Genomic DNA, 23935 nt, shown 5'->3' on the forward strand with positions numbered 1-23935 from the left:
TTTTAAAATATGAGATGTGAAGTGGTAATCTGCCTTAACATTCTCTTCATAATACTAGGCTACTCTCTAGAAAACAGAAAAATAATCTGTTTTTGTTGTTGTTTTTAGCTTCCTTTGTCTGTTTTCTGTACCGTCCCCAGAATAACAGCGGGAAGGTCAGGCGTTGAGAGAGTCAGGCTCTGGCTCGGACAGCCTGAGCTCAAGACTCAGCTCCATCAGTTATGAGCTGCAAGACACAGACCAATGAATTTAACCTTCTCTGCCTCTGTTTTTCCACCTGTAAAACAAAGCTTAAAAATGCTCTCTCCCTCCCAGGGTTGTGGTGAGGACTGACCCGGAGAGTTGAGGTAAAGTGCACCTTGTAAAGGCTCATAAACACCGGCTCTTCTCACTGTTATTATTATTATCCATGGTTCCCTGTACTTTGTAGGTACACGATAAATGTTGTAAATCCATTATATTTGGCGTTCTTCGTATTTATGTATTCGCCTTCTCACCAACTAAGTAGAAGTATGAAAAATGTCATTTCATGCTGTTTAAAATCAAATATACTCTTTCCTGTGAACTGTTGACAGCGTCATGCTAAGCAACCCCCTGGTACTGTTGAAAAGCACAATGTTTAAACGAGGGGGGTAGAAGAAAATTGCCATTTTGGGAAAGGATTCATCTACATGGAAAAACAAAAGCTGTGAGTTTTAAAAAAGAAAGTTGATCTTTTATGGAGAAATGTCCAGGCCACGTATAGCCAGAAAACTTACTTCCTAAATTAGTTTTATAGAATTTTTGCAAAGTGCTAAAGCAATTTAGTGTGAGGATACACTGATTCTAATAAAAATAAATTAATAAATTTAAAATGTTCAGGCACCTATATTCAAAGGGCTGCTAGGCATTTTAATAGAAGATAAGTTAGAACCATTAATCATGGTTTTCACACGCTTTCTCACATTACCCTAGGCAATTGTGGCCAGGCCGAGAAATGGTACTTTGAGCAAGTTGCTGGTACTGGATAAAGTAGTGATTTTATCTTGACTGTCTACACTATATTTTGTCTACACTTTTGCTCTCTTACAAGTAAGTACAAAATTGTACCTGTTGACAACTTAATTTTTTTCATCATTTTGCCCTACCCTTAGGAAAAGGTAATAAAATCAGTGAAATTTGCATTTCTTTTCTATTTGCTTGGCATAAATTATTGGTCATCTTTGAGAGAGCGAGGCTGGGAAAAGTGCACATATGCCCCGGTCTTGTTTATGCTTTGACCATGTTTCTAAGTTTGAAGGCGCAAAGTATATTCATAGAATCCTTGGCCCTTTTTAAGTCAGAGACTTCTTTGAGAATCTGATGAAATGTTGGACCCTTTCTCCTCAAAACACACATTGGAATACGGTACATCCATAGATTTCCTAAAGATGTGCGGACGCCATCTTGAGAACCTCCATGGATGGCTCCTCATGGTCACCATGCCTACGTTGCAAAGAAGTGCCAATCACACAGAGAACAATTCAAAGACACGGGACCCAGGAACAGATTGGGAACCTCTCTTTAGTCTCAATTTCTGTAATTCACTTTCCCATTAAATTCCTAATGATAAAGTTACAAGTCAGCTGGATCTGCTTCCTCGATTTGAAGACCATTCCACCATATTTGTGGCAGAATTCTATCTCCCTCATCCTATGCTGACTTTTAAAACAAGGCACTTTCCATTATAAGAAAAAGTATTCCAATGACTTCCTTAAATGTGGTAACCCTGGAGTCAATAACTTGTGACAGCCCTGTTCACCTCCATTCTGCTCGGGGTTCAAACCAACTACTGTACCTGCCCCTCAACTCTTAACAGCACAGTGGGTTCTATTTCCTTCCTCTATAATTGTCTCTTTTCAACAGAGGACTAGAGTCAGTTTTTCAGCCATGGTTTGATGACTCTCATTCTACTATCTCATTTAATTAACTTCTGCTGTAGCAGACCTCCTCTCTGAGTGAAATAATTGGATCTTAAGCACCTATTAGCTTTGTACTTTTAACCAGGTCACTGAACCTCTTTGGAATCCAGTTTTTCAATGTGTCAAAAGAGAGGTTTGGACTGTAATCTCTAAGGTGGCTCTAAGTTTAACATTCTATATATTTTTAAATGCATATTTGTGTGTGTGTGTGTGTGTGTGTGTGTGTGTTGACGATTTTTCTATGTTGTTGATACTCTCTGAAGGAAACCAAAATACTCGAACATAGCTTTTTCTTTTCGGTACATATTAAAACATCAAGAACCTTTTATATTCTTGTCCAAGTAGGTTTGTCACCCTATTAAAGCATCTAAAGGTCACTGGCGAATTATTCACTTGCAATAGCAAGTCTGGAATATCAAACTTTAAAACATTTAAAAAATCTATGCTTTCTTTATATGCGTGAGTTCTAAGCACACAAAAATAAGATGCCGTGAACATCTTATGAACAGTTACGCTGAGATGACATTGAAGAGAGAATCTGTGGTTCTCTAAAGCACTGGATTCACCAGGTGGGGCCACTTACCCATCTACTCCCAGCACCTCACACTTCACATGGCATACAGTAGGCATTCAATCAGTGTTCGCTGAACAAGGAAAGCATCTCATAACTGATATAGGATGGGTGTCAAGTCCAGCAATTATTTCTGGGGGAAAAGAATTAGAAATTGGAGATGGAGTGGGAATCAGGGTGAAAAAACGGAAGAGGCGTGGTGACCAGGACAGGGGACAAGGTCGTCAACCTGGAATTGTTTTTGGTGATCATGAAACTGATAAGGGATATGATGAGACATGGAAGCATTGTGCATTGTTTCCCCACAATATATAATTTTATTTATGGTCAAGTGTATACTGTCTCATAGCATATCCAGTTTCAATTAGTACCCTAAACTGGGTACTGAATGAAACAGTCTTTGGAGGGAATGGAGGCTTGTGTATTTTTTTTTTAATGATTTTTTATTATATTATGTTAGTCACCATACAGTACATCCCTGGCTTCCGATGTAAAGTTTGATGATTCATTAGTTGCAGATAACACCCAGTGCACCATGCAATACGTGCCCTCCTTACTACCCATCACTGGCCTATCCCATTCCCCCACACCCCTCCCCTCTGAAGCCCTCAGTTTGTTTCTCATATTTTTAAACACTCAGAGAACCTCAAGGCTGAGGTGTTATCTGAAGCCACTAAATAAACCCTATGATCTGAGTAAAACTATGATCTTGTATGTCTGTAAGGCCCACCTACTTCAGCATCTTCCTCATTTTCAAATCTCATTTTCTCTGTAAAATTTATCAGTATTAATTTGCATTTGAAGATTTTCAGCAAGCAAATGAAATCTACTTAGTTATAACTACTGAAAGATCCAACTTGAAAATTACAAATAGATGTCCAGAGGTAGATGGTTGCTGGCAGTGACCCAGGTGCTCTGTGATGTCATTAGGTGCTTGGATTTCTTCCCTCCTTCCTCTCTACCACCCTATGTTTGTTGGATTCTGCCCTCATGGTTGCAAGGTGGTTGCTGTACCTCCAGTCATCACAGCTACACTCAAGGTTGGAAGAAGTGTGTGTGTGGTGGGGGAGAGCAGAAGGACTTGACAATTGCTTCTGTTCCCTTTCATAAACAAATACTAAAATTTTCCTAGAGCACATGTAGACTTTTTTTTTTTTTTTTTAAATATCTCCATGCCTAGCATGGAGCCCAACGTAGGGCTCCAACTCACAATCGCGAGATCAAGAGCTGGATGCTCAACCGACTGAGCCACCCAAGTGCCCCTCAAGTGGACTTTTAAGTATATCTAACTGACCAGATGGTTTTATGAGGCTGTCCTTAGGTGCCAGAGCAGGTGCCAGATGGAACATCTCACCTGGCCCTGAGCATGTTGCTGCTCTGAAACCTGGGTTCAGGTGACAAGGAAGCATCAGAAAATGGAAATGGGTTGAGAAACCAATAATGTTTGCCATGGTCACTGGATAGGAAAAGATGGAAATCAGAAGAATGAAAGCAAAAACAATAAATTTCTCTTTTTTTCGGTGTGAAAGCCAGTCTTAGTTCCTATGATTTGCCTTAAGTAGGTGTTACGGCTTGCTTACCTCAGGAGAACATTTAGTGAATAATGATATAAGTTATATTAATAGCTCAAATAACAACGAGTCCGATGTGTCTTGTGTTGCAATTTTTTTTGCATAAGTGAATTTTAAATTTTACTTCTAACCATTACATGGATTAAAGTCGTCTATAAACTCACTAATGTACACACGGGCAGTGGCGGAGTGAAATTCCTGCTTTTTTGTTAATGAGAGTATTGAGAACATGGCAATATTTTACATGTAGAAGTGTTCAGGGAAAAATAAGAGTTTTTGTCTACTGTGCATAAGTCAAAGAAATGGGGAAGAAAGGCGGTAAGGGAAATAGAAATTACTTAGCGTGTCATGAGGAGGAGATTTAGACCGGCAGTCGGGGAGATTACAACAGGAGAGGAAAGAACAGAAATAAAACAAGAGTGTTGCAGGTCCCTTCATTTTCTGAATTAAACTTTTTCTCATGGAAAACTTGCAGTATATGCAAAAGCAGAGAGAACGCTGCAGAAAACCTATGCCAATCCATCCCGCAGCTTCAAGAATTACCAACACGTGGTCAGTTTTGTTTCACTTACGTGCAACCCCCATGCCTTGCATTATTTTGAATCATACCCCAGACATCATCGTACCATCTCATGAATAAGTATCTAAGCAGTGGATAGAACAGAGTTCAAATTCTAGCTCTGGTCCCAGCGGCTGTGGGGTCTTGGACAAGTTCATTCGTCCACTCGATATGTGTTTATGAAGTCTCATCTGTGAACCCAGAAGCAAACAAATATACTCAATAATTCCAGATGGAGGCCTATGTAACGAAGGAAGTAATAAAACAGGGCAACAGAACCAAGAGTGACGGGGTGTTTACCTTTTTCACTGGGTGGTTGGGGAGAGAGAAGCCCTATCCCCTCTATTCTGGTTTCCTATTCTGTAAACAGGGGACGGTATGATCAGTGTCCTGTATCGCTCTTGAGAGTTAGCTAATGTCTGAGATAGCATTCAGCCTGGCACATGGCTGGCTCTCAATAAATGCAAGACAGGATGTTAAGGACCTCCTTGGTCCTTGCTTATCCACTAGATCCCTTCCCAGAGAGGGTTACCATGCTCCATCCTGCTTCATGCTGACTTAAGGTGCTTTGAGGTGTGCTGGCCTCATTGTCCTACTCTAGACCAGAGCCTGGTAAAAACTCTGGCACCTCTAATTTTATTCCTCCATAGAAGGCACTTTATTCTAGAACATGGTGAATCTGTGGAGTGTATCAAGAAAATAAGGTTATGGGGTGCCTGGGTGGCTTAGTGGGTTGAGCATCTGCCTTTGGCTCAGGTTGTGGTCCTGGGGTCCTGGGATCCAGCCCCGAATAGGGATCCCTGCTCAGTGGGGAGCCTGCTGCTTCTTCTCCCTTTGCCCCTCCCCCTCTGCTCATGCAGTCTTTCTCTCAAATAAAATCTTAAAGAAAAGAAAAGAAGGTTATATTGGGCCTGTGTCTCCTTCCTCCTCCTCTCCAACTTTGTGGGAAGTAACCGGCTTATAAATTCACTGGTTTTGTTTGTTTGTTTGTTTTATGTGGAAAATGCGTGTTTTTCCTAGAGTGAGTATTTGAGAAGAACTGCTTCAAGTCTTTTATATTAAATGTATAAAAAATCTTTGGAGATTGAGTTTTACAGTTTTCAGTTTGGCAGACACTTAATCCTAATCCAAACAAAGTGTTGCTGGCAGTCTATCAAAAAACTGGAAAATTTCGAGCTTTAGGAATGGCTACTTTTCTGGGATTTAATGACCTTTTTCATAATATGTTAGCAGACCAACTTCTATTTCTATTAAGTGTAGGCTCTGATCCAAACTCCATGTAATAAAGCAACAAACAGGGGAAAAAATAGAATTCAATAAGGTCATTCACTCCCTCTAGATTTCGTGAGATGCAAGGCCCACATGCTGCCGATTCCACAAATAGTGCTTGTGTGTGTCCGAGCAAATCCGGAGAATACAGCCTCTCGATCTGAAACAATGACGAAACCGTTTTAGCCCTGCCTTGTCGCTTGATCTTAACCTGGCCCAACAGGAGGGCTAAGGATGGGGGAACTTTAGCACGAGCTCATCCTTTTCCCCCTGGGATCGCGGCTCCGTGCAGCTTTGACCTTGGCTTTTCCCCAGTGTCCACGAATCCATGATGATTGCTCCATCCTTTGGATCCCAGGCCAATCAGTGCTGCTGGCCCTGCCCAGCACGGATCACTCCAGCTGGGGCTTTACTACTGGCTGGTCTCCTTCTCCATTTTCTCCTTCGCTTCCCTAGACCACCATCTCCACGTGGGACTGTTTTCAACCCTTTAAAAAATGTCTTTCATTTCCCTTAAGTACTTAGTCCTGGGAAAGTCCTCTCTCCCTTCCCACCCTATAACCTTCTCTTACACTTTCAGGAGGCAGCCTCCTCCTGGTGCACGTCAGGGAGGCAGAGGACACCGACCTGAGCCTTCTCTAAGGGGACCTTTCCAACTTTGTCTCTCCCTCTGCCGTCTATTAACCTTTGCTCCTATTTGGTCTCCCAAATATCTTGTGTGCATTCCCACCCAAAGTCAAATTCATTGCCCTTATCCTCTCTGCATTTCCAGATTCCTTCCAACTGTGCCAGTTGTCTACTGTTTGTGCAACGAAATTACCACCAGCATGGTTTAAGACGATGAAAATTTACTCTCTCCTAGTTCCATAGGTGAGAAGTCCAAACTAGGTCTCCCTGGAATAAAATCATGGTGTTGGTCGACTGCTCTCCTTTCTGGACACTTCTGGGGAGAATTCAATTGGCAGAATTCAATTCCTTGTGGTTGCAGGACATAGGTGGTTGTTTCTTTGCTGGCTGTAAACTGAGGACTGTTCGCAGGGTCTATAACCTACCCCATTCCTTTACTGGTGTCTTCCTTCCTCCACCTTCAAAGTCAACAATGGCAGGCTGAGTCCTTCTCCTGGCACATCTCTCTGACCCACTTTTCCACTTTTAAGCACTCATGTGATTGCCCCCCCCGGCACCCATGCAATCGAGGATAATTTCTCTAATTTAAGGTCAGCTGACTAATCCCCCCAACCTCACCCACAGCATTAATCCCTTTTGCCACGTAATGCAACATATTCACAGGTTCCAGAGATCAGGACATGGACCTCTTTGGAAACCAATACTCTGCCCACCACCTCACCAAATTAAAAAATATATATGCTTCCTTATTAAAACAATTATATATTCATTGTAAGATATATCAGTAGAATTAATAAGTTGTTAATTCGTTAACAGACATTATAACGGATAGCTATGTACATTCATGCATTTATGTATTTTCTTTTTTACAAAAATGACTTCATTATATATACTCACTTGTAAACTTTTCCCCCTCTTCATGCTATATTGAAAAGCCTTTTTAATTCTGTTAAAAATTCTTTTACGTTACTTTTAGAGATGTATAGTATCCTATTGTACGGAGTACCACAATTTGATTAACTAATCTCCTTTTGTGGTTTACATTATATTTTGTGACTATAAAAATTGCTACAGTAAATGTATATTGCTCCTTTAAATATCCATATAAGTCTCACTCCCTCTAAGTCACTTTCCCTGTCCGTTTAGTTTAGAAGGATGATTTAAAAAACCCTAAATGTTTGGGGCGCCTGGGTGGCACAGCAGTTAAGCGTCTGCCTTCGGCTCAGGGCGTGATCCCGGCTTTATGGGATCGAGCCCCACATCAGGCTCCTCCACTATGAGCCTGCTTCTTCCTCTCCCACTCCCCCTGCTTGTGTTCCCTCTCTCGCTGGCTGTCTCTATCTCTGTCAAATAAATAAATAAAATCTTTAAAAAATAAAAAAATAAAAAACCCTAAATGTAAAGTGCTTCATGTTTGACATTCACCCAAAGTGTTCCTTATTTTGTCATTTGATTTTCTATATATGCATGTGTGTTTCTTCTGGACCCATTCATACACCTGTCACTTGAATATTGTTCAAAGCGTTCTGATATTTTTTGTATCCTCTCTCTAGCCCTGTGTCTACAGTCTTACGATTACAAAAGTGATATCTGCTAATAATTAAACAGGTGCTGAATGAACAGGTGACATTTCCCTCTTCTTCACCTTAGTTGATATTTGCTCTGGTTCCCTAAGGAAGAGCATCTTGGGTCCCTCTCCTTCACTTGTGCCTGGTGAAGAGAGAGATTGTTTTATAGTTATATTTAGAAACAAACAGAATTATGGAAACCAAAACAGTTCAAATGGTTTATCCACAGTCAGGAACTCTGCTCACAAGCAGGAGATTTTGGATCTCTGCTCTTCAAAAGTCACATGGTGTGCACCAGAAAATGGGAAGTGTTGTTTCCTTACAAATTTTAAAGTCTCACTTGAGAACCCAAGAGTTGCCAAAATCTGCCTGAACTTTTTGATTCCTGATAATAAATCCAACAGAATGCATCTGTGCCAAACAAATTGCCAGAAGTTGTCTTGAAATGTAAGAATCGAAAACACGGGGTCTCAAGGGCTAGTCCTTGAGGGGAGAGAATTAATGATAGAGGAATTCCTATAATTAAGTCGTCTTCTAGCTTTTAGAGGCCTAATTAGAAACCTTTCTCTGTTCTCTCCAGGCAAAAGTCAAAAAGTGACTAAAATTGTTAAGGCCTAAAATGACCATTCTGATGCTGATTTGGGCCCTCCCAAATCCCAACATATCTGACAATGTATTTTATTTATTTATTTTTTTCAATTACATTTTTCTTCATAATTCAAAAATTCGAGATTTGACAGTTTCCAGCGATGGCATACAACTGTGGTGACAATTAGGAAGCTCTTCCCCTCTTGTAACTCATGATACATTAACAGCTTTTCTCTCCCTGTGTCTTCTGCTTTTTTTCCCTGCCCATTTTGTTCCTCACTGTTACTTTTTGATGGTAGTAATTGGCGGTGGTCATTCCTGGGAGACGAACTTTTATTTTTCTTTTACTTTTGTTTTTCCTAGTCTCTCTCTCCATCAAGTTTGCCTTTTGATGGAGCATAATTTATCAGTGATTCCTTATTAGTGATAACTGCTCCAGATTGAACAAGAAAACCTCAGTTACCGGTGGCAATGGGAGGATTGACGGCAAACTGTTGGAACATTCTGGGCTAAAGGATTTGGAGATGGTGGTCTGAGCTGTCCACGCTGTTGTCATGGTGACGTGACAACACTGTGAAGGGTAATATTGGGAGTGGCCTGTGGTGTCCAGTCAGAGGGCAGAAAGGAAGTGACTACACACAGGTTGTGTTCTGGGTGCTTGAGAGAATTAGGGAACATGAGTGAACAAAGCAGACCCAAACCTCTTAGCCTCCCAAGGGTGAGGGGAGACAGGCCATAAATGGTAACTTAATAAAAAAGTAATTGATCTTGCGTAATACAGTAGGTACTTTGGAGATGATAAGTACATAGAAGGAAGAAAGAGAGATCTAGAGTGAATGAGTAGAGGGTAGTCTCCAGTTTTAAGTAGCATGGGTGTGGTAGGCCTCACTGAATTGGTTGCATTTTAGCTTGAAGGTGGTGAGAATTCTCCATATGGGGATATGGAGGTGAGATACAAGTTTGAGTTCAGGGAAAAGGAACCAACCAATGCAAAAGCCTGAGGGGGAGTTTATCCAGCAAGTTACCAGTGCACTCACATACTAACTGTCATGCGTGTTAGCGGGTCTCCTCCCTGATGGGTCACTGGTACTCCTCAAACCTATTTAATCTTCTTACTGTGGGGCCTTTATTCCAGGGCTCACACTCACCGTCAATAATTCCATTCTGGTTTCCCCTTAATGGATAGGGGAGTATGTGTGTGTGTTGGGGGGTGACTATTCACTTCCCTTTTTGAGTGAAACATCTACACGACAAACAGTCTTTTCTCTTGCTAATACTGGCCAGCTCTTATATCCAAACTCTAGGATATTATTATGCTAACAGAGTCTTAGCACCACTCCTAAGGTTGTGACCTTTTTTCCCCCCCAATTGGTAGATCCCTCCTGCCTTTAGGAAGAAGATGGATGACCACCTATAAGGGGGGTAAGGGGCAGAGAACACCCTATCCAGATGCACCCTTCTGGAAATAAATATTTATAAGGAATTCTATGGTTGACTAATTACAGGCTATTTGTTCCTTTGAGAGGAAGAGCTTTCATTCCTAAAATTTCATTTTAGGAATCCTGGCCCTTAGATATTCATGAACTTGTGACCAGTTTAATTTGGAAAAGTCTGGCTCTCCTTCATCCCTTCACTAATGGCATGATTCTAGTTGAGGCGAAAAAGAAGGTTCTAGGGCTGGACAGATGAGAGACAAAGGCAGTCTTGGTGTGGGGAGTAATAATTACCCCAACCTGAGCCTACCTGGGGAAGAAGGAGCCCAGACCCTTCCCGCCAGGGCCAGGGTCGGCCAGGACTGAAACCAGTACTGAGGAAGAATAAACCCAAATTTATATGAAAAGACAGAAGCGGCTCCTTTATTATAGTCCAACAGCGATGACAAATGAAGACACATCCAAGAACAGATAATGAAAAATTTTGAATTATTGCCATTGTTTCTCATATTCCTGAGATTCTTGAATTAATATAGCAAACCAGTCTGAAGATAAAAAGCCAGAAGCTTTATCAAATACATTATGTCTGGCGGAATGTCTACACTGAGCTAACTCAAAGTCCTAGTAGTAGTTAGGGTTTGGTGCAAGAAGTGGCATGGATTTTTCTAGGAGGTTTCAATTTACTTATCTTTTCACTTGAAGCTGGAGAGTTGACTGTGAAGGTTTCTCTACTTTCCTTGCTGGGTTGTCCTAGTTAAATTCTTTTCTATTTTCTGACTTAGCTTTATTTATTCTCTGAAGGAGGTGGGATCTTCTTTTCCACAGGTCTCAAGAATACTTACCCATGGGGGAAAATGATTTTGAGGCCAACCCTGGGGTAAAAGAGTGCCCAGAAAGTAGCATTCAGGTATTGATCTACGCAGAAAGCTCAGCTTGTCCAAGAGTTAGACATTGCGTAGCTTATAAAAACACACAGTAGACGAAGAAATGCTTTAACTTTGCATTTAAATTGTTTCCAAGGCCAACTTTAGTTCCAGCTTTGTTCTGCTATTTTTGACTGCTATGTAAGCAAGAATGATCTTTCCCTTCCCACCTGACTCCCATTGTACACAGTGTTGTGCAAATATTGTGCAAATCGACACAATAGCATGACTAGCTATTTACATATTTTGTGTGACAACAAAATATGAACATTGTTCTTAATGTGGAATAATACACTTGCTGAAGGATTTAGGATTTTAACCCAACAGACAAGAAAGTGCTTCTCGATTTTGAAAAAAAATTTCCTTCTAGCTATGTTTTTAATCTTGATACATGTGAGATATAACTTAATATTTCTGCATTTTCAAGACATCTTCATATTCATGTTTGTATTTTTATATAAAGATAATAAAACATAATTTGTTTATAATTATCTAATTTCTGACTGCCATTGATTGTTCCTTAGAGGAAAGTTATATATGAACAACAACAGCAAAACCCTGCATAATCTGTCAAAAGCATGTAATCACTTTCTGTCTTAAAAACGAAGTTCAGGCCATGGCAGATTTTCCAAGACTGTCTACCGAGTGGAGTAGGGGAAAATAAAAAGGCACAAAAACTATGTTTTAATGAAATTTTCTTTCTTGTACCTAGTATTACAGTTATACAATAGGTTGATGCAACGTATATGGGGGCTTGTGGTTCTTAGATACAGAAATTGTTCCATTGCTAATTTTCCCAAAGCGCCTTCTGCAGTAAATACAGTGCAGTGTGCATTAAAAATGATACATGAAACAGGTCTCACCTTTAATCAATCCTCTCGTGCGATGGTAAGCCCAACCATCTTGAGTCCCTATTGCTATACTACTGAACTTGCAAAACACACCAAACTCAAAACCTTATTCAAGTGAAATGAAATTGTAATCTGAAAATGACAATCTCTTTTTTTCTGCCTTTTTCTTGCCTTCTCCAAAGCCTGAAATGCCCCTTTCCCCCCTACGTCCTTCAGTCTAGAAGGATAGCATCAAACCTTTATTTTTCACATCCAATATTTCTCTCATAGTCTGACATGGAAATAATAATATATTAGTTTTTAAAGCCCAAAGTATGATGTGATTAAGTTGGAAATTCACTGTGTCTTCCAGGTTTAAATATGGCCTTAAGAGAATTTAAATGAGTATTTGTGGGCTGGGGGGGGGGTGTTTTGCCGCTGTGCCATGCACTTTTCCTGAACAACACAACAGCTAAATAAACCCTGAATGCATTTAACTTCTTTCAGTGCTCATGCACTTATGTATAAATTCTATCTCCTGAATACTCCCTTTGTCCCTTTTATGCAGGGGCTCACACAGTTCACCATATAGCAGATATTTGCAAAAAGGGATGTGAAATTTAGAGCAAGTTCCAGGAAAAGCAGTTGGCTTTTTTACTTCAAAGCGTAAAAAAATGGGTCTTTTGCCAGGTTTTTGGACACCTCATTCTTTACTAAGCTAACTTCCCTCCCATTTAGCTCTGTCCTTTGTGCCTCTCCCTGCCTTCCAGGGCCCCTCAAAAAGAAGAAAGTGCCCAGCCTCCAGTGAAAGGGTGGGCTGGTCATTCACTGGTAGGCAATCGAAAGGCAGAGCTGTCACCTGTTACCTGTTTACGGTGTGAACATTGTGAAACTGCTTTCCAGAAAGTTATGTAAAGGGTTGCTAACGTTCCCTGAAGATTTCCCTGCCATGCTGGCTGTGCTGACATTTTGAAAGAGGCAGGTTGCGACGTGTGTGGACGCTTCCCCTTGCTGTTTGTGAGCCGAGCAGCTTGCAGTGAAAAGCTGTCCTTTTTCCCCTGGGTGTGTGGAACCAGTTTCTCCGGCATGCCAGGCCCTGGAGCTGAAACTTATCCAAAAGGAGGGGCCGGTGAGGGGGGCTGCGGGGAAAGCCTGAGATCTAGAACTTCAGGTGGAAAGAGAAGCTAGGACGAGAAAAGAAAAAAAAAAAACAGTTTACAAAGTTCTCTCAATTATCTGTGGTTCCAAACAGTGGAAACTTTTTCTCTGGATTCAAGGTGGGGGAGGGAAACTCGGGGACTCAGTGAGGCCAAGAGGCAGCAGGATTCACTCCCAGCTCACCGGCTAGACGGAGGCTGGCCCCGGGCTTGGGATCATGCAAGCCCTTGGCCAAGATAATGGAGACCCACTTTCCCCAATTGCCTTTCACGCCTTACAGGCTAAATAAATATCTTCAGAAAAATCCCAAAGTTCTCCAAATAGAATAAAAATGCCCTTTCTCCTATTTTGGGAAAGACCTGAGGCAACATCTAAAACAACCCCATCTGGATTTTTAAATGGTGTGTAGTAGTGCCGGGGTATCTCTTTGGGGACCAAAAACCTGTACTGTCATCATAGGGTTAAAAAAATATATTTATTATAAATCATAAATTATAAATATATATTTATTATATATAAAAATATATAAAACAAGAAAAAAAAATAAAGGGCTTTCTCAGTTGCTTGCAAAGTCTAGGCAGTCCGTTCTTCAGGAGGCCTGCTTGCACGGATGCAAATGTTGAGACGACTTTTCATAATGCTGTAGCAAAGCCTCGCCCGGCTAGGCATTGATCATGGACTGGATTTGCAAATGACTGTGTACGTTGGTATAAATCAGTGCCACCCAGCAAAACAGAGGAGCCACATCAGAGCTTGCTTGTTGTTTTTCTCGAATTCTTTCTTCATCTATCTGTTTTTTTAAAAAAATGATTCTGACTGTCAACTGGGATTATTGGACTGCATAATGATATTTTTTTATGTCCAAACATATGAATAAAATTACTTCCTCACCATGTATATTATGGTTATACATGCTTTCTGAAAGTAAATTAACATAGAAATAAATCTGTGATGTCAAGAATATACATTAACCTGTTTGGGCCTTATAAATATGTAAAAAGAGCACCTAGCTCTTTGCCTTTCCTTGCTGGAATGATAGCTTGTGCTGGATCTAGAACTGGACATTTTGTGTATTTGAGTATATGATTACACCTCCTCCATCCAGCTGAACAATAAATTTTTAATACCGTGTTCGGTGTTGTCCCTGGCGCTCTAGGGAATACAAGAAAAGACTCTGGAGGGAGTCTCGCCTTTATGGGTCTCATAAGCTTCCTTCAGATTTGACTTACCTATTGCTACCTGGGCTATTGCATCAGATCTTACCTCTGTCTTTATTCCCTTTGCCAACTGTTCTTCACTCTTCTTTCTAAAAACATCCAGCTCGGTCGTCTTCTCCTCTTCTTATTGGCACAGAGGTCCTTCATCATGACTCCCTTCACTTCACGCTCACCAGCAGGGTGGCCTGCACATGGCCTGCCCACACCCCTCCCCTGCCTCCACTGCCCCCCGCCTCAACTCCAGCCACCTGTAGAATGTCTTCCTCGTGCCTCCCAAAGTCAGCTCAGGTGTCACCTCTTGAGAACAAGACTTTGCCTGCTACCTGCCCTCCCAGCTGGGCTCAATCTTCTGTGTCCTTCTCCTAGTTCATGATGACCCCCTCAGAGCTTTGAACAGGTTCCTGGAACATCGTTTGTGTACTCCTCAGGGTCCTTGACTAGCTGAGGGCTGTCGGTGGGCAGGGTTGTTGTCTTCTTCGTCTTTGTACTGCCCCCACATGGCCTGCCTGGGTAGACAACCCACAAATGTTTGCGGAACACACGGTGTCTTCACCACCTGAAGAATGGCATTCAAGCATCTGAGGTCCTTAAGGCTGGAAGAAGTCTCATGCACTCAAAATATCTACATTGCTTCTGTCTCCGTCAGTCAAGACTCTCGTCTCTGTCTCTTCCTGCCTTCTTTACTTCCACCTACTAAGTACGTCACATGAACTTAAGAGTAGGAGCAACACAACGAAAATTACATCTTTTTTTGGCTTAAAGCTCTCTGATGGTTTCCATTGTCCTTAGAATAATAATGACTTTCTTTGACCTGCAAGGGCCAGTCTTATCCTGTCGACCTCTCCAACCTCAGGCTAAGCCACTCCCCTTTTTGCTCACTGTATCCCAGACTCAGGGACCTTGTTTGGTTCCTAGAGTAAGCCAGACTCTCTTCTGCCTGGAGGTCTCACATGTGGTGGAACTTTCTTCCTTATTTTTCAAATGTCAGCTTAGATGTTACCTTCTCAAAGAGCCTTTCCATAAGTATCCCACCTAAAGTAAATTTCCTGGATCCCCACCTTTTTCTCAAGAACCAAACCCTGTTTTTGTCCTTTCAAGTCAGAAGTGCAAGGAGTGATTAATTATTTTTATTGACTTGTGTATTTGTTTACTTGTTCATTGTCTTTCTCCTTCTCTCATTAAAATGTGTGCCCCTTGAGGACAAAGGATCACATCTATTTTTATACTTTCTATATTTCCCAAGGCTCATGACTGCACTTGGCACAGAGTGAATGATAGTATGTATTTCTTGCATGGCAAATGAGGGATCATCCCAAAGCAAGCATGTGAAAGGGCTTTTTGAAATATTTAAATTCTCATCACAACGATATGAGATACAGTTACTTTCGGTGTGCTTGTGGTCTGAATGTTTGTATCTCCCCCAAATTCACATGTTGAAGCCCTACCTCCCAAAGTGGTGGTATTTGGAGGTGAGGCCTTGGGGAGGTGATTAGGGTTAGAGCAGGTTGTGAGGGTGGGCCCCCCACGATGGGATTAGTGTCCTTAAGAGGAAGAGAAATCTCTATCTCTCTCACTCTCTCTCCTTTCTCCCCCTCACTTCAACACACACACACACACACACACACACACACACACACACACACCAAAGGCCATGCGAGAACTGGGTGAGAAGGTGGCTGCCTGCAAGCCAGGGGAAGGGCTTCTGCCAGAATCCAAGGTGTCTCTTGATACCTTGATCTTGCACTTCCAGCCTCCAGAGCAGTGAGAAATAAATGTCTGTTGTTTAAGCCATCAGTCTGTGTTTTGTTACAAACAAAGGTGTGCTGCCTGAGTAGGCTTCAAGTATTTTGGCCAGTCCTTATTTCTGTGACCATTGTGGTGGCTAACTCAAGAGAACATTCATTTGGCATATTCTCTTTGGACTTCCAACTTGTGTACATTCTCTAGCCTCTTTTGCTTATTGCATTCTTGTGTGCTTGTGTTCACTCTTCCGTCTTCACACCACTCACTCAGCACCCACAGCATTTGTGGAAAGATCTGAGCCCCCAGCCAATCTAAACCCTAATGTTACTTCAAATGAGTCCTTTTAGTGACATTTTGAAGAGAGAGTTTAGAAACTAAAGTAACACAGTGTGTCAACCATGCTTTAATTAAAAAAAAGAGAGAGAGNAAAAAGAGAGAGAGAGACTTCAATGAGATTCTGGGCTGTTGAGGAAGGAGAGTCCAGGTTGTCTTGTTGCAATGATCTTCCCATCTTTCAAAATAATGTAATCTGCAGAGGAAGCACAATGTTTTGACCTTGATGCATTAGTGGTAAGGATATTTTCACATTCCTCAGCTCTGTGTACACAAATTGGGCATTATCTCAAATATGAGTAATGCTAAGAAGTATGTAAATAAATTTCAATTTACAGTAGCTTGTTCTTCCCTTCCACTCCAACCTTTTTTTATCCATTGTGTAACTCAGTTATTTTTTTTTTCTAAAAAGAAATATTTAAATACCTCTAACCTCCCTCAAGGCATTCAAAACTAAGCAAAGTTTAGGGCCCAAATTACCTGGTAGCCCCTGGTAGCTTTTCTGTCATTGATGCCAGCCAGCAAAATAACAGCAGAACCAATAGGGCTACTAACAATACAGTCCTCAAAATTAACACAACATATCCGATTCTACGAGATCCGAGCCCTTCAGGAAAAAAGGGGTGATGTAAATAATCTTCCAGTGATTTCATGAGCAGCCCTGTGAGGTCTGCTGGGAATTAAAGGCTATTCTGGGCAAACATATTATTAAGAGACTCTAGCATTTGAAGCAGCTCAAGGAGGTTAAAGAAACAAAACAAAACAAAACAAACAAAACCCCCCAAACCAAAACCAACCCAGGCATTGGGGCATGCACAGTAAGCGTAAGCTTTAGCTGTGTTCCATAGTGTGTGGGAACACCTGCCCACACTGGGGACTTGGCGTTCATTTACTTCCTGGCACGGTATACCAGTTGCCCAGTTGTCATTAATGAGAAGTTTATCTGACAGACTTTGCCTCGTCATGATCCTCGTGCCACTCTGATTCCTCCAGCGAACATTTGTTGGAGGCCCTTCACGTGCCAGGCACCATGTAGCTCTGCAAACCTCCCGGAGATGCCGACTTTGCAGAAAGAAGCAGAGATGCAGAAAGGATGAGAAGCTGGTATGCCCCATCTTCAACCACTTTCGATTAGGTATTTGATTCATTCAACATTTGTTGAGGGTCTGACAGGTGTCAGCCATTGTGTGAAGTTCTGCGGAGCAAAGTAGATTTTGTGGGATCCTTGCTCTCAGGAGGTCCCAGTCTGGACAAAGATTGGCCCTTGGGATGTATTGTTCAGGGAAGGAAGCAAAGTACAGAACAGCATGGATGCTCCTGAGTAAAAAAGGGTGTATATAATAGGAGAGTGTATTATGCACACACATGGGCACACACATGCACATACGCTGGTAAGTGCCTAGAATATTGGGTAACAGTTATTGCTTTTGGGGAGAAGAACTGCTTCTTTTTTTCTTAAGGCTGTCACTCTCTGAAATTATCTTATGTATTTATTTGTTAACTTATTTATTGTCCCTTTCTCCCACTACATGCAAATGCTCCCTTAGGGCTGGCTGTATCTCCAGTAACTAGAAGAATGCTTGGCCCATAGTTTAAATGCCTAATAGCTTTTGTTTTTCCTTTTTTTTTAAATTTAAATATTTTATTTATTTACTTGACAGAGATAGAGACAGCCAGTGAGAGAGGGAACACAAGCGGGGGGAGTGGGAGAGGAAGAAGCAGGTTCGTAGCAGAGGAGCCTGACGTGGGGCTCGATCCCACAACGCCGGGATCACACCCTGAGCCGAAGGCAGATGCTCAACTGCTGCGCCACCCAGGCACCCCTTGTTTTTCCTTTTAAGTGAATGAGCTTAGAATTCAGAGATGGGAGGGAATCTTACCTTTAGCTGTTGGCCATTTTGTATGGCTCTGATATTTAACTTTTTACTATAAAAAAATCAAATTTACACAAATGCAAAGAAAATAATAAATAAACTTACATGTATCTATCACCCCAAAATAATGATCAACTCATAGCCAATCTTGTTTCATTGATATCTTCTCTCACTGCCCCCACCTTTGCCCCAAGATTATTTTGAAACAAATCCCAACCATCACTATATTTTTAAGTTCTTCTGTACGTAAACCATAACTACAATACATTCTATACCTAAACAAATAAATGATAATTTATGAATATAAAATAGCCACTGTTCAAATATCCCTAATTAACGTCATCATTTTTTTTTTCTACAGGTTGTTTTTACATGTTTTCTGTGGCTTATTTAACAGTGAGCATGTATTACCTTTTCATAGTTACACTATTAGATGTTCACAATTTAGAAGCAGATATCGCTTCATCCATCCTTCCTTCTACCCATTCATTCATCCATCGTCTGTTAAATAAATATATGTTAAATGCCTAATATGTGCCTGACACTGTTCCAGGTGCCAAGGATGCATCGGTGAACAAAAAGACAAGACTTCTGGCCCTGATGGAACTTTTCACTTTAGCTGAGGGAGACCAGTAATAAATAACACAAATATGGAAAAAGTTGATTATGATACAATGTAGCACGTACTATAACAAAAGGGACAATTATAATTAAGGCCAACCCGACTGATTCAAAGTATTAGGTCCTTATGGTANAAGCTTTAGCTGTGTTCCATAGTGTGTGGGAACACCTGCCCACACTGGGGACTTGGCGTTCATTTACTTCCTGGCACGGTATACCAGTTGCCCAGTTGTCATTAATGAGAAGTTTATCTGACAGACTTTGCCTCGTCATGATCCTCGTGCCACTCTGATTCCTCCAGCGAACATTTGTTGGAGGCCCTTCACGTGCCAGGCACCATGTAGCTCTGCAAACCTCCCGGAGACGCCGACTTTGCAGAAAGAAACAGAGGTGCAGAAAGGATGAGAAGCTGGTATGTCCCATCTTCAACCACTTTCGATTAGGTATTCGATTCATTCAACATTTGTTGAGGGTCTGACAGGTGTCAGCCATTGTGTGAAGTTCTGCGGAGCAAAGTAGATTTTGAGGGATCCTTGCTCTCAGGAGGTCCCAGTCTGGACAAAGATTGGCCCTTGGGATGTATTGTTCAGGGAAGGAAGCAAAGTACAGAACAGCATGGATGCTCCTGAGTAAAAAAGGGTGTATATAATAGGAGAGTGTATTATGCACACACATGGGCACACACATGCACATACGCTGGTAAGTGCCTAGAATATTGGGTAACAGTTATTGCTTTTGGGGAGAAGAACTGCTTCTTTTTTTCTTAAGGCTGTCACTCTCTGAAATTATCTTATGTATTTATTTGTTAACTTATTTATTGTCCCTTTCTCCCACTACATGCAAATGCTCCCTTAGGGCTGGCTGTATCTCCAGTAACTAGAAGAATGCTTGGCCCATAGTTTAAATGCCTAATAGCTTTTGTTTTTCCTTTTTTTTTAAATTTAAATATTTTATTTATTTACTTGACAGAGATAGAGACAGCCAGTGAGAGAGGGAACACAAGCGGGGGGAGTGGGAGAGGAAGAAGCAGGTTCGTAGCAGAGGAGCCTGACGTGGGGCTCGATCCCACAACGCCGGGATCACACCCTGAGCCGAAGGCAGATGCTCAACTGCTGCGCCACCCAGGCACCCCTTGTTTTTCCTTTTAAGTGAATGAGCTTAGAATTCAGAGATGGGAGGGAATCTTACCTTTAGCTGTTGGCCATTTTGTATGGCTCTGATATTTAACTTTTTACTATAAAAAAATCAAATTTACACAAATGCAAAGAAAATAATAAATAAACTTACATGTATCTATCACCCCAAAATAATGATCAACTCATAGCCAATCTTGTTTCATTGATATCTTCTCTCACTGCCCCCACCTTTGCCCCAAGATTATTTTGAAACAAATCCCAACCATCACTATATTTTTAAGTTCTTCTGTACGTAAACCATAACTACAATACTTTCTATACCTAAACAAATAAATGATAATTTATGAATATAAAATAGCCACTGTTCAAATATCCCTAATTAACGTCATCATTTTTTTTTCTACAGGTTGTTTTTACATGTTTTCTGTGGCTTATTTAACAGTGAGCATGTATTACCTTTTCATAGTTACACTATTAGATGTTCACAATTTAGAAGCAGATATCGCTTCATCCATCCTTCCTTCTACCCATTCATTCATCCATCGTCTGTTAAATAAATATATGTTAAATGCCTAATATGTGCCTGACACTGTTCCAGGTGCCAAGGATGCATCGGTGAACAAAAAGACAAGACTTCTGGCCCTGATGGAACTTTTCACTTTAGCTGAGGGAGACCAGTAATAAATAACACAAATATGGAAAAAGTTGATTATGATACAATGTAGCACGTACTATAACAAAAGGGACAATTATAATTAAGGCCAACCCGACTGATTCAAAGTATTAGGTCCTTATGGTAACATTTAAAATTTGTAACATTTCGTATTCTGATAAATCCTTATAAATAGAACATATGGGTTCTTTCTATGTAAATTAAGTAGATTAAGTAAACAAATAAGTAAATTAAGACCATCAAAGTTTTTTTTTCTTTTCTAACTTTTTTTTTTTTGCAACTGTGTTTCCTGAGCTGTGCTCTTATAAATCAAGTCATGATAACTAGAAGCCAAAACATGATTTGCCAGGGTTTGGGTGGTCAGACTTGGGTGTTTATGAAACAGAGCTAGGGCCAGTCTGACACCAGGCTCTGGCATATGCCTACAAACAGTGAACTGGCATTTACACAAACCAGGCCAATGCATATAAACTTATGCTCCTCAGGCAGGTCTCCTTGCAGAGAGCCCTGTTGAACATGGTTAACATCAGTGTAGGCAGCCGTCCTTAACTCATGAAGTATCTTTTGCCCATTGTCTGCACAGCCTAGGAAAAGCGGAGCTATTGGTAGGCTCTATTAAACCCAAGAGTATTTTTTTTTAAAGATTTTATTTATTTATTTGACAGAGATAGAGACAGCCAGCGAGAGAGGGAACACAAGCAGAGGGAGTAGGAGAGGAAGAAGCAGGCTCATAGCGGAGGAGCCTGATGTGGGGCTCGATCCCATAACGCTGGGATCACGCCCTGAGCCGAAGGCAGACGCTTAACCGCTGTGCCACCCAGGCGCCCCAAGAGTATTTTTGATTAGTACTTGAAAGTTGGTATGTTAAATCCTGGAAAAGAAATGTTAATGATATTAAAACAGTACTAAAACAGAAAAGGGCCAAGATAATGTTTTAAAACTCATGGGGTCATCAGGACAATAGCTCACCTTAACATGTTTGATTAAAATTGAAATCTGGTTCAAAAGGGGAGGAAAAGAACTCTTGAGAAGATATTTAAAAGGCTATAAAGTTGCAAGACTGATGTTTTATACAAGTCCCTCAGAACTTAACATCCCAATGATGTGTCCTCCTACATAGTGATCACATTGTGAGGAAGAGGATTTATTCTTACTCCTTCCAAAGCAGTTGTACAAAACATTTCTGAAATACCTCTTTGTAATTTTCAAAGACAATTATCAGCCATATAAGAAAAATGATCTAGTTTCTAAAGTTTAGAATTATACCTTAGTTGTACCAAGATGATGCCGGCCAGCGCACTGTCTTCAGAACCACTGGAAGTTGGTGTGTACCATTCCCTTTCTACCTGTCTTATCTTAACTGTTGGAATAAGGGTGCAATCAGTTTCTGTGTCTGGATTTGAGCTGAGGGAGCAAGACTGAGTAGTCAACTAAATGGATTCAACCTTTTTTTTTTTCTTTCATTAAAATGATGGTGCCGAATTCACTGCCTGAAACCAATCAATTGCTAGTTTTCACGTATAGGGTTTGGCATATTGCAGACAAGTTGCTTTGTTAATTCCATTTCGCCTTCCCTCAGTGTCCCTTTTTTTTCTCTCTAAATCCTAAGTGAGTTCGGATTTCCCTTTCTTCAAGATCTTGAGAACTCTCAAAAGAGGGAAGAGGAGGATTCTTCAACTTACAAACTGTTGGCTTTGTTTTAATTCTAGGTAAGATGCTGGATCTGTTTATTGAAAAGATGGCTCAGAAGTATAGAATGAGAAGTGATGATCTTTAGAAGCCTAATGGGCTCACCAAGCGTGAATCACACTGGATCAACCTCATGTCCTTCTACAGGGTTAAGAGCCCTCTAGACCCAGAGGACATGGTATTGTAGAAGCAGCCCGGAGTAGGAGTTAGGAGATCCATCTTTACACCCCTCTCCTCGTCATTTGCTAAGCATGTGATTTGGGACAAGTCACTTGTGTTCTATGAGCCTTGTTTACCTTGTGTATAGAACAGGGATAATATTAGCTTCTGGAACAAGGTAAGCAATGAATTACTAATAGCTTTCTTTTAAGGATTGGTGTGAGGGTTAAAAGAGAAAATGAATCTTATGTGAATTAAGATTCTGTCGGGCAAATAATACAATGTGTGTGAGTAATGGCCATACGCACGGGAAAAGACAAAACAAACCCCAAAATGCAATTTTAGGTTGGGGTAATGATAAGATATTATGGCATCTTATAAGAAGTAGATGTAGATACCAGGAATATTTAGTTTGGAGAAGGGAAAAACCAAGGTGGAAGCAGCATCGGATCTGCTATCGAATAGTTTAAGTGTTGGCAAGGGACAGCCTGAAGGCTGAATCTGGTTCGCTACCTGTTTTTGTATGGTCTGTGAGTTAAAAATATTCTTCCCACTTTTAAATTGTTGAAAAAAAAATCAGAAGAAGACCACATGAAATTCGAATTTCAGTGCCATGAATAAAGTTTTATTGGAACACAGTTACCCTGTTCATTCACATTTTGTCTATGCCTGCTCCGTGTTACAATGGTGGAGTTGAGTAGTTGTGACAGAGACCATGTTGGCTTGAAAATCCTAAAAATATTTACTCTGGTCCTTCACAGAACAGGTTCACTAATCCCTTAGATGACATTTGAAAGCTGTCATGTAAGAGGAGAAATAGATGTGCTCTGTTTGCCCCATGACATCAACTGAAACTGAGTCAACTAATGGGTGAATGAATAACCAATGGATAAAAACCACAGGCAGGTATGTTTCAATTCGATATAAAGAAGAACTTTCTAATAATCAGAGTTACCTAAAGGTGGGGTGTCCTGTTTTGTAAAGTAGTGAGTTCTCTGTTAACAGAAATGTTTAAGCTAAGCTGTATGACTGTTTTCTGGCCAAACTTCCATCCTGTTTCTATATAGAAATAATTGAAGCTCTAGAAGTGACTCAAGCGCAGGATGGAAGTTTGGCCAGAAACTTTTCGGATCGCTTCTGAACCTCTGATTTTATGATTCCAAGCTTGCTCCAACCAGTTTATCTCTGAAGTCCCACAAGTAGTTACAGGCAATTATTTACCATTTAGATCAGATTGTGTACTGTTTTGTATTCTTTTCTAACAGTTTTTTGCTAACTACTACTCCAACTTTGGGAGTAATAACTACTCCTCTAGGAACCCCTCCCTGACCCCATGAATATATGCCCCCCAGATCAGACCTGTTATATTACTTCTCATATTTTCCATTGAAATTTCCTGATCCTTCCAGCACATCCATTACTTGCTAGAATAATGGCATTTTCCTCGAACATT

Source organism: Ailuropoda melanoleuca, chromosome 5, assembly GCF_002007445.2.
Source record: "Ailuropoda melanoleuca isolate Jingjing chromosome 5, ASM200744v2, whole genome shotgun sequence".
Lineage (NCBI taxonomy): Eukaryota > Metazoa > Chordata > Mammalia > Carnivora > Ursidae > Ailuropoda > Ailuropoda melanoleuca.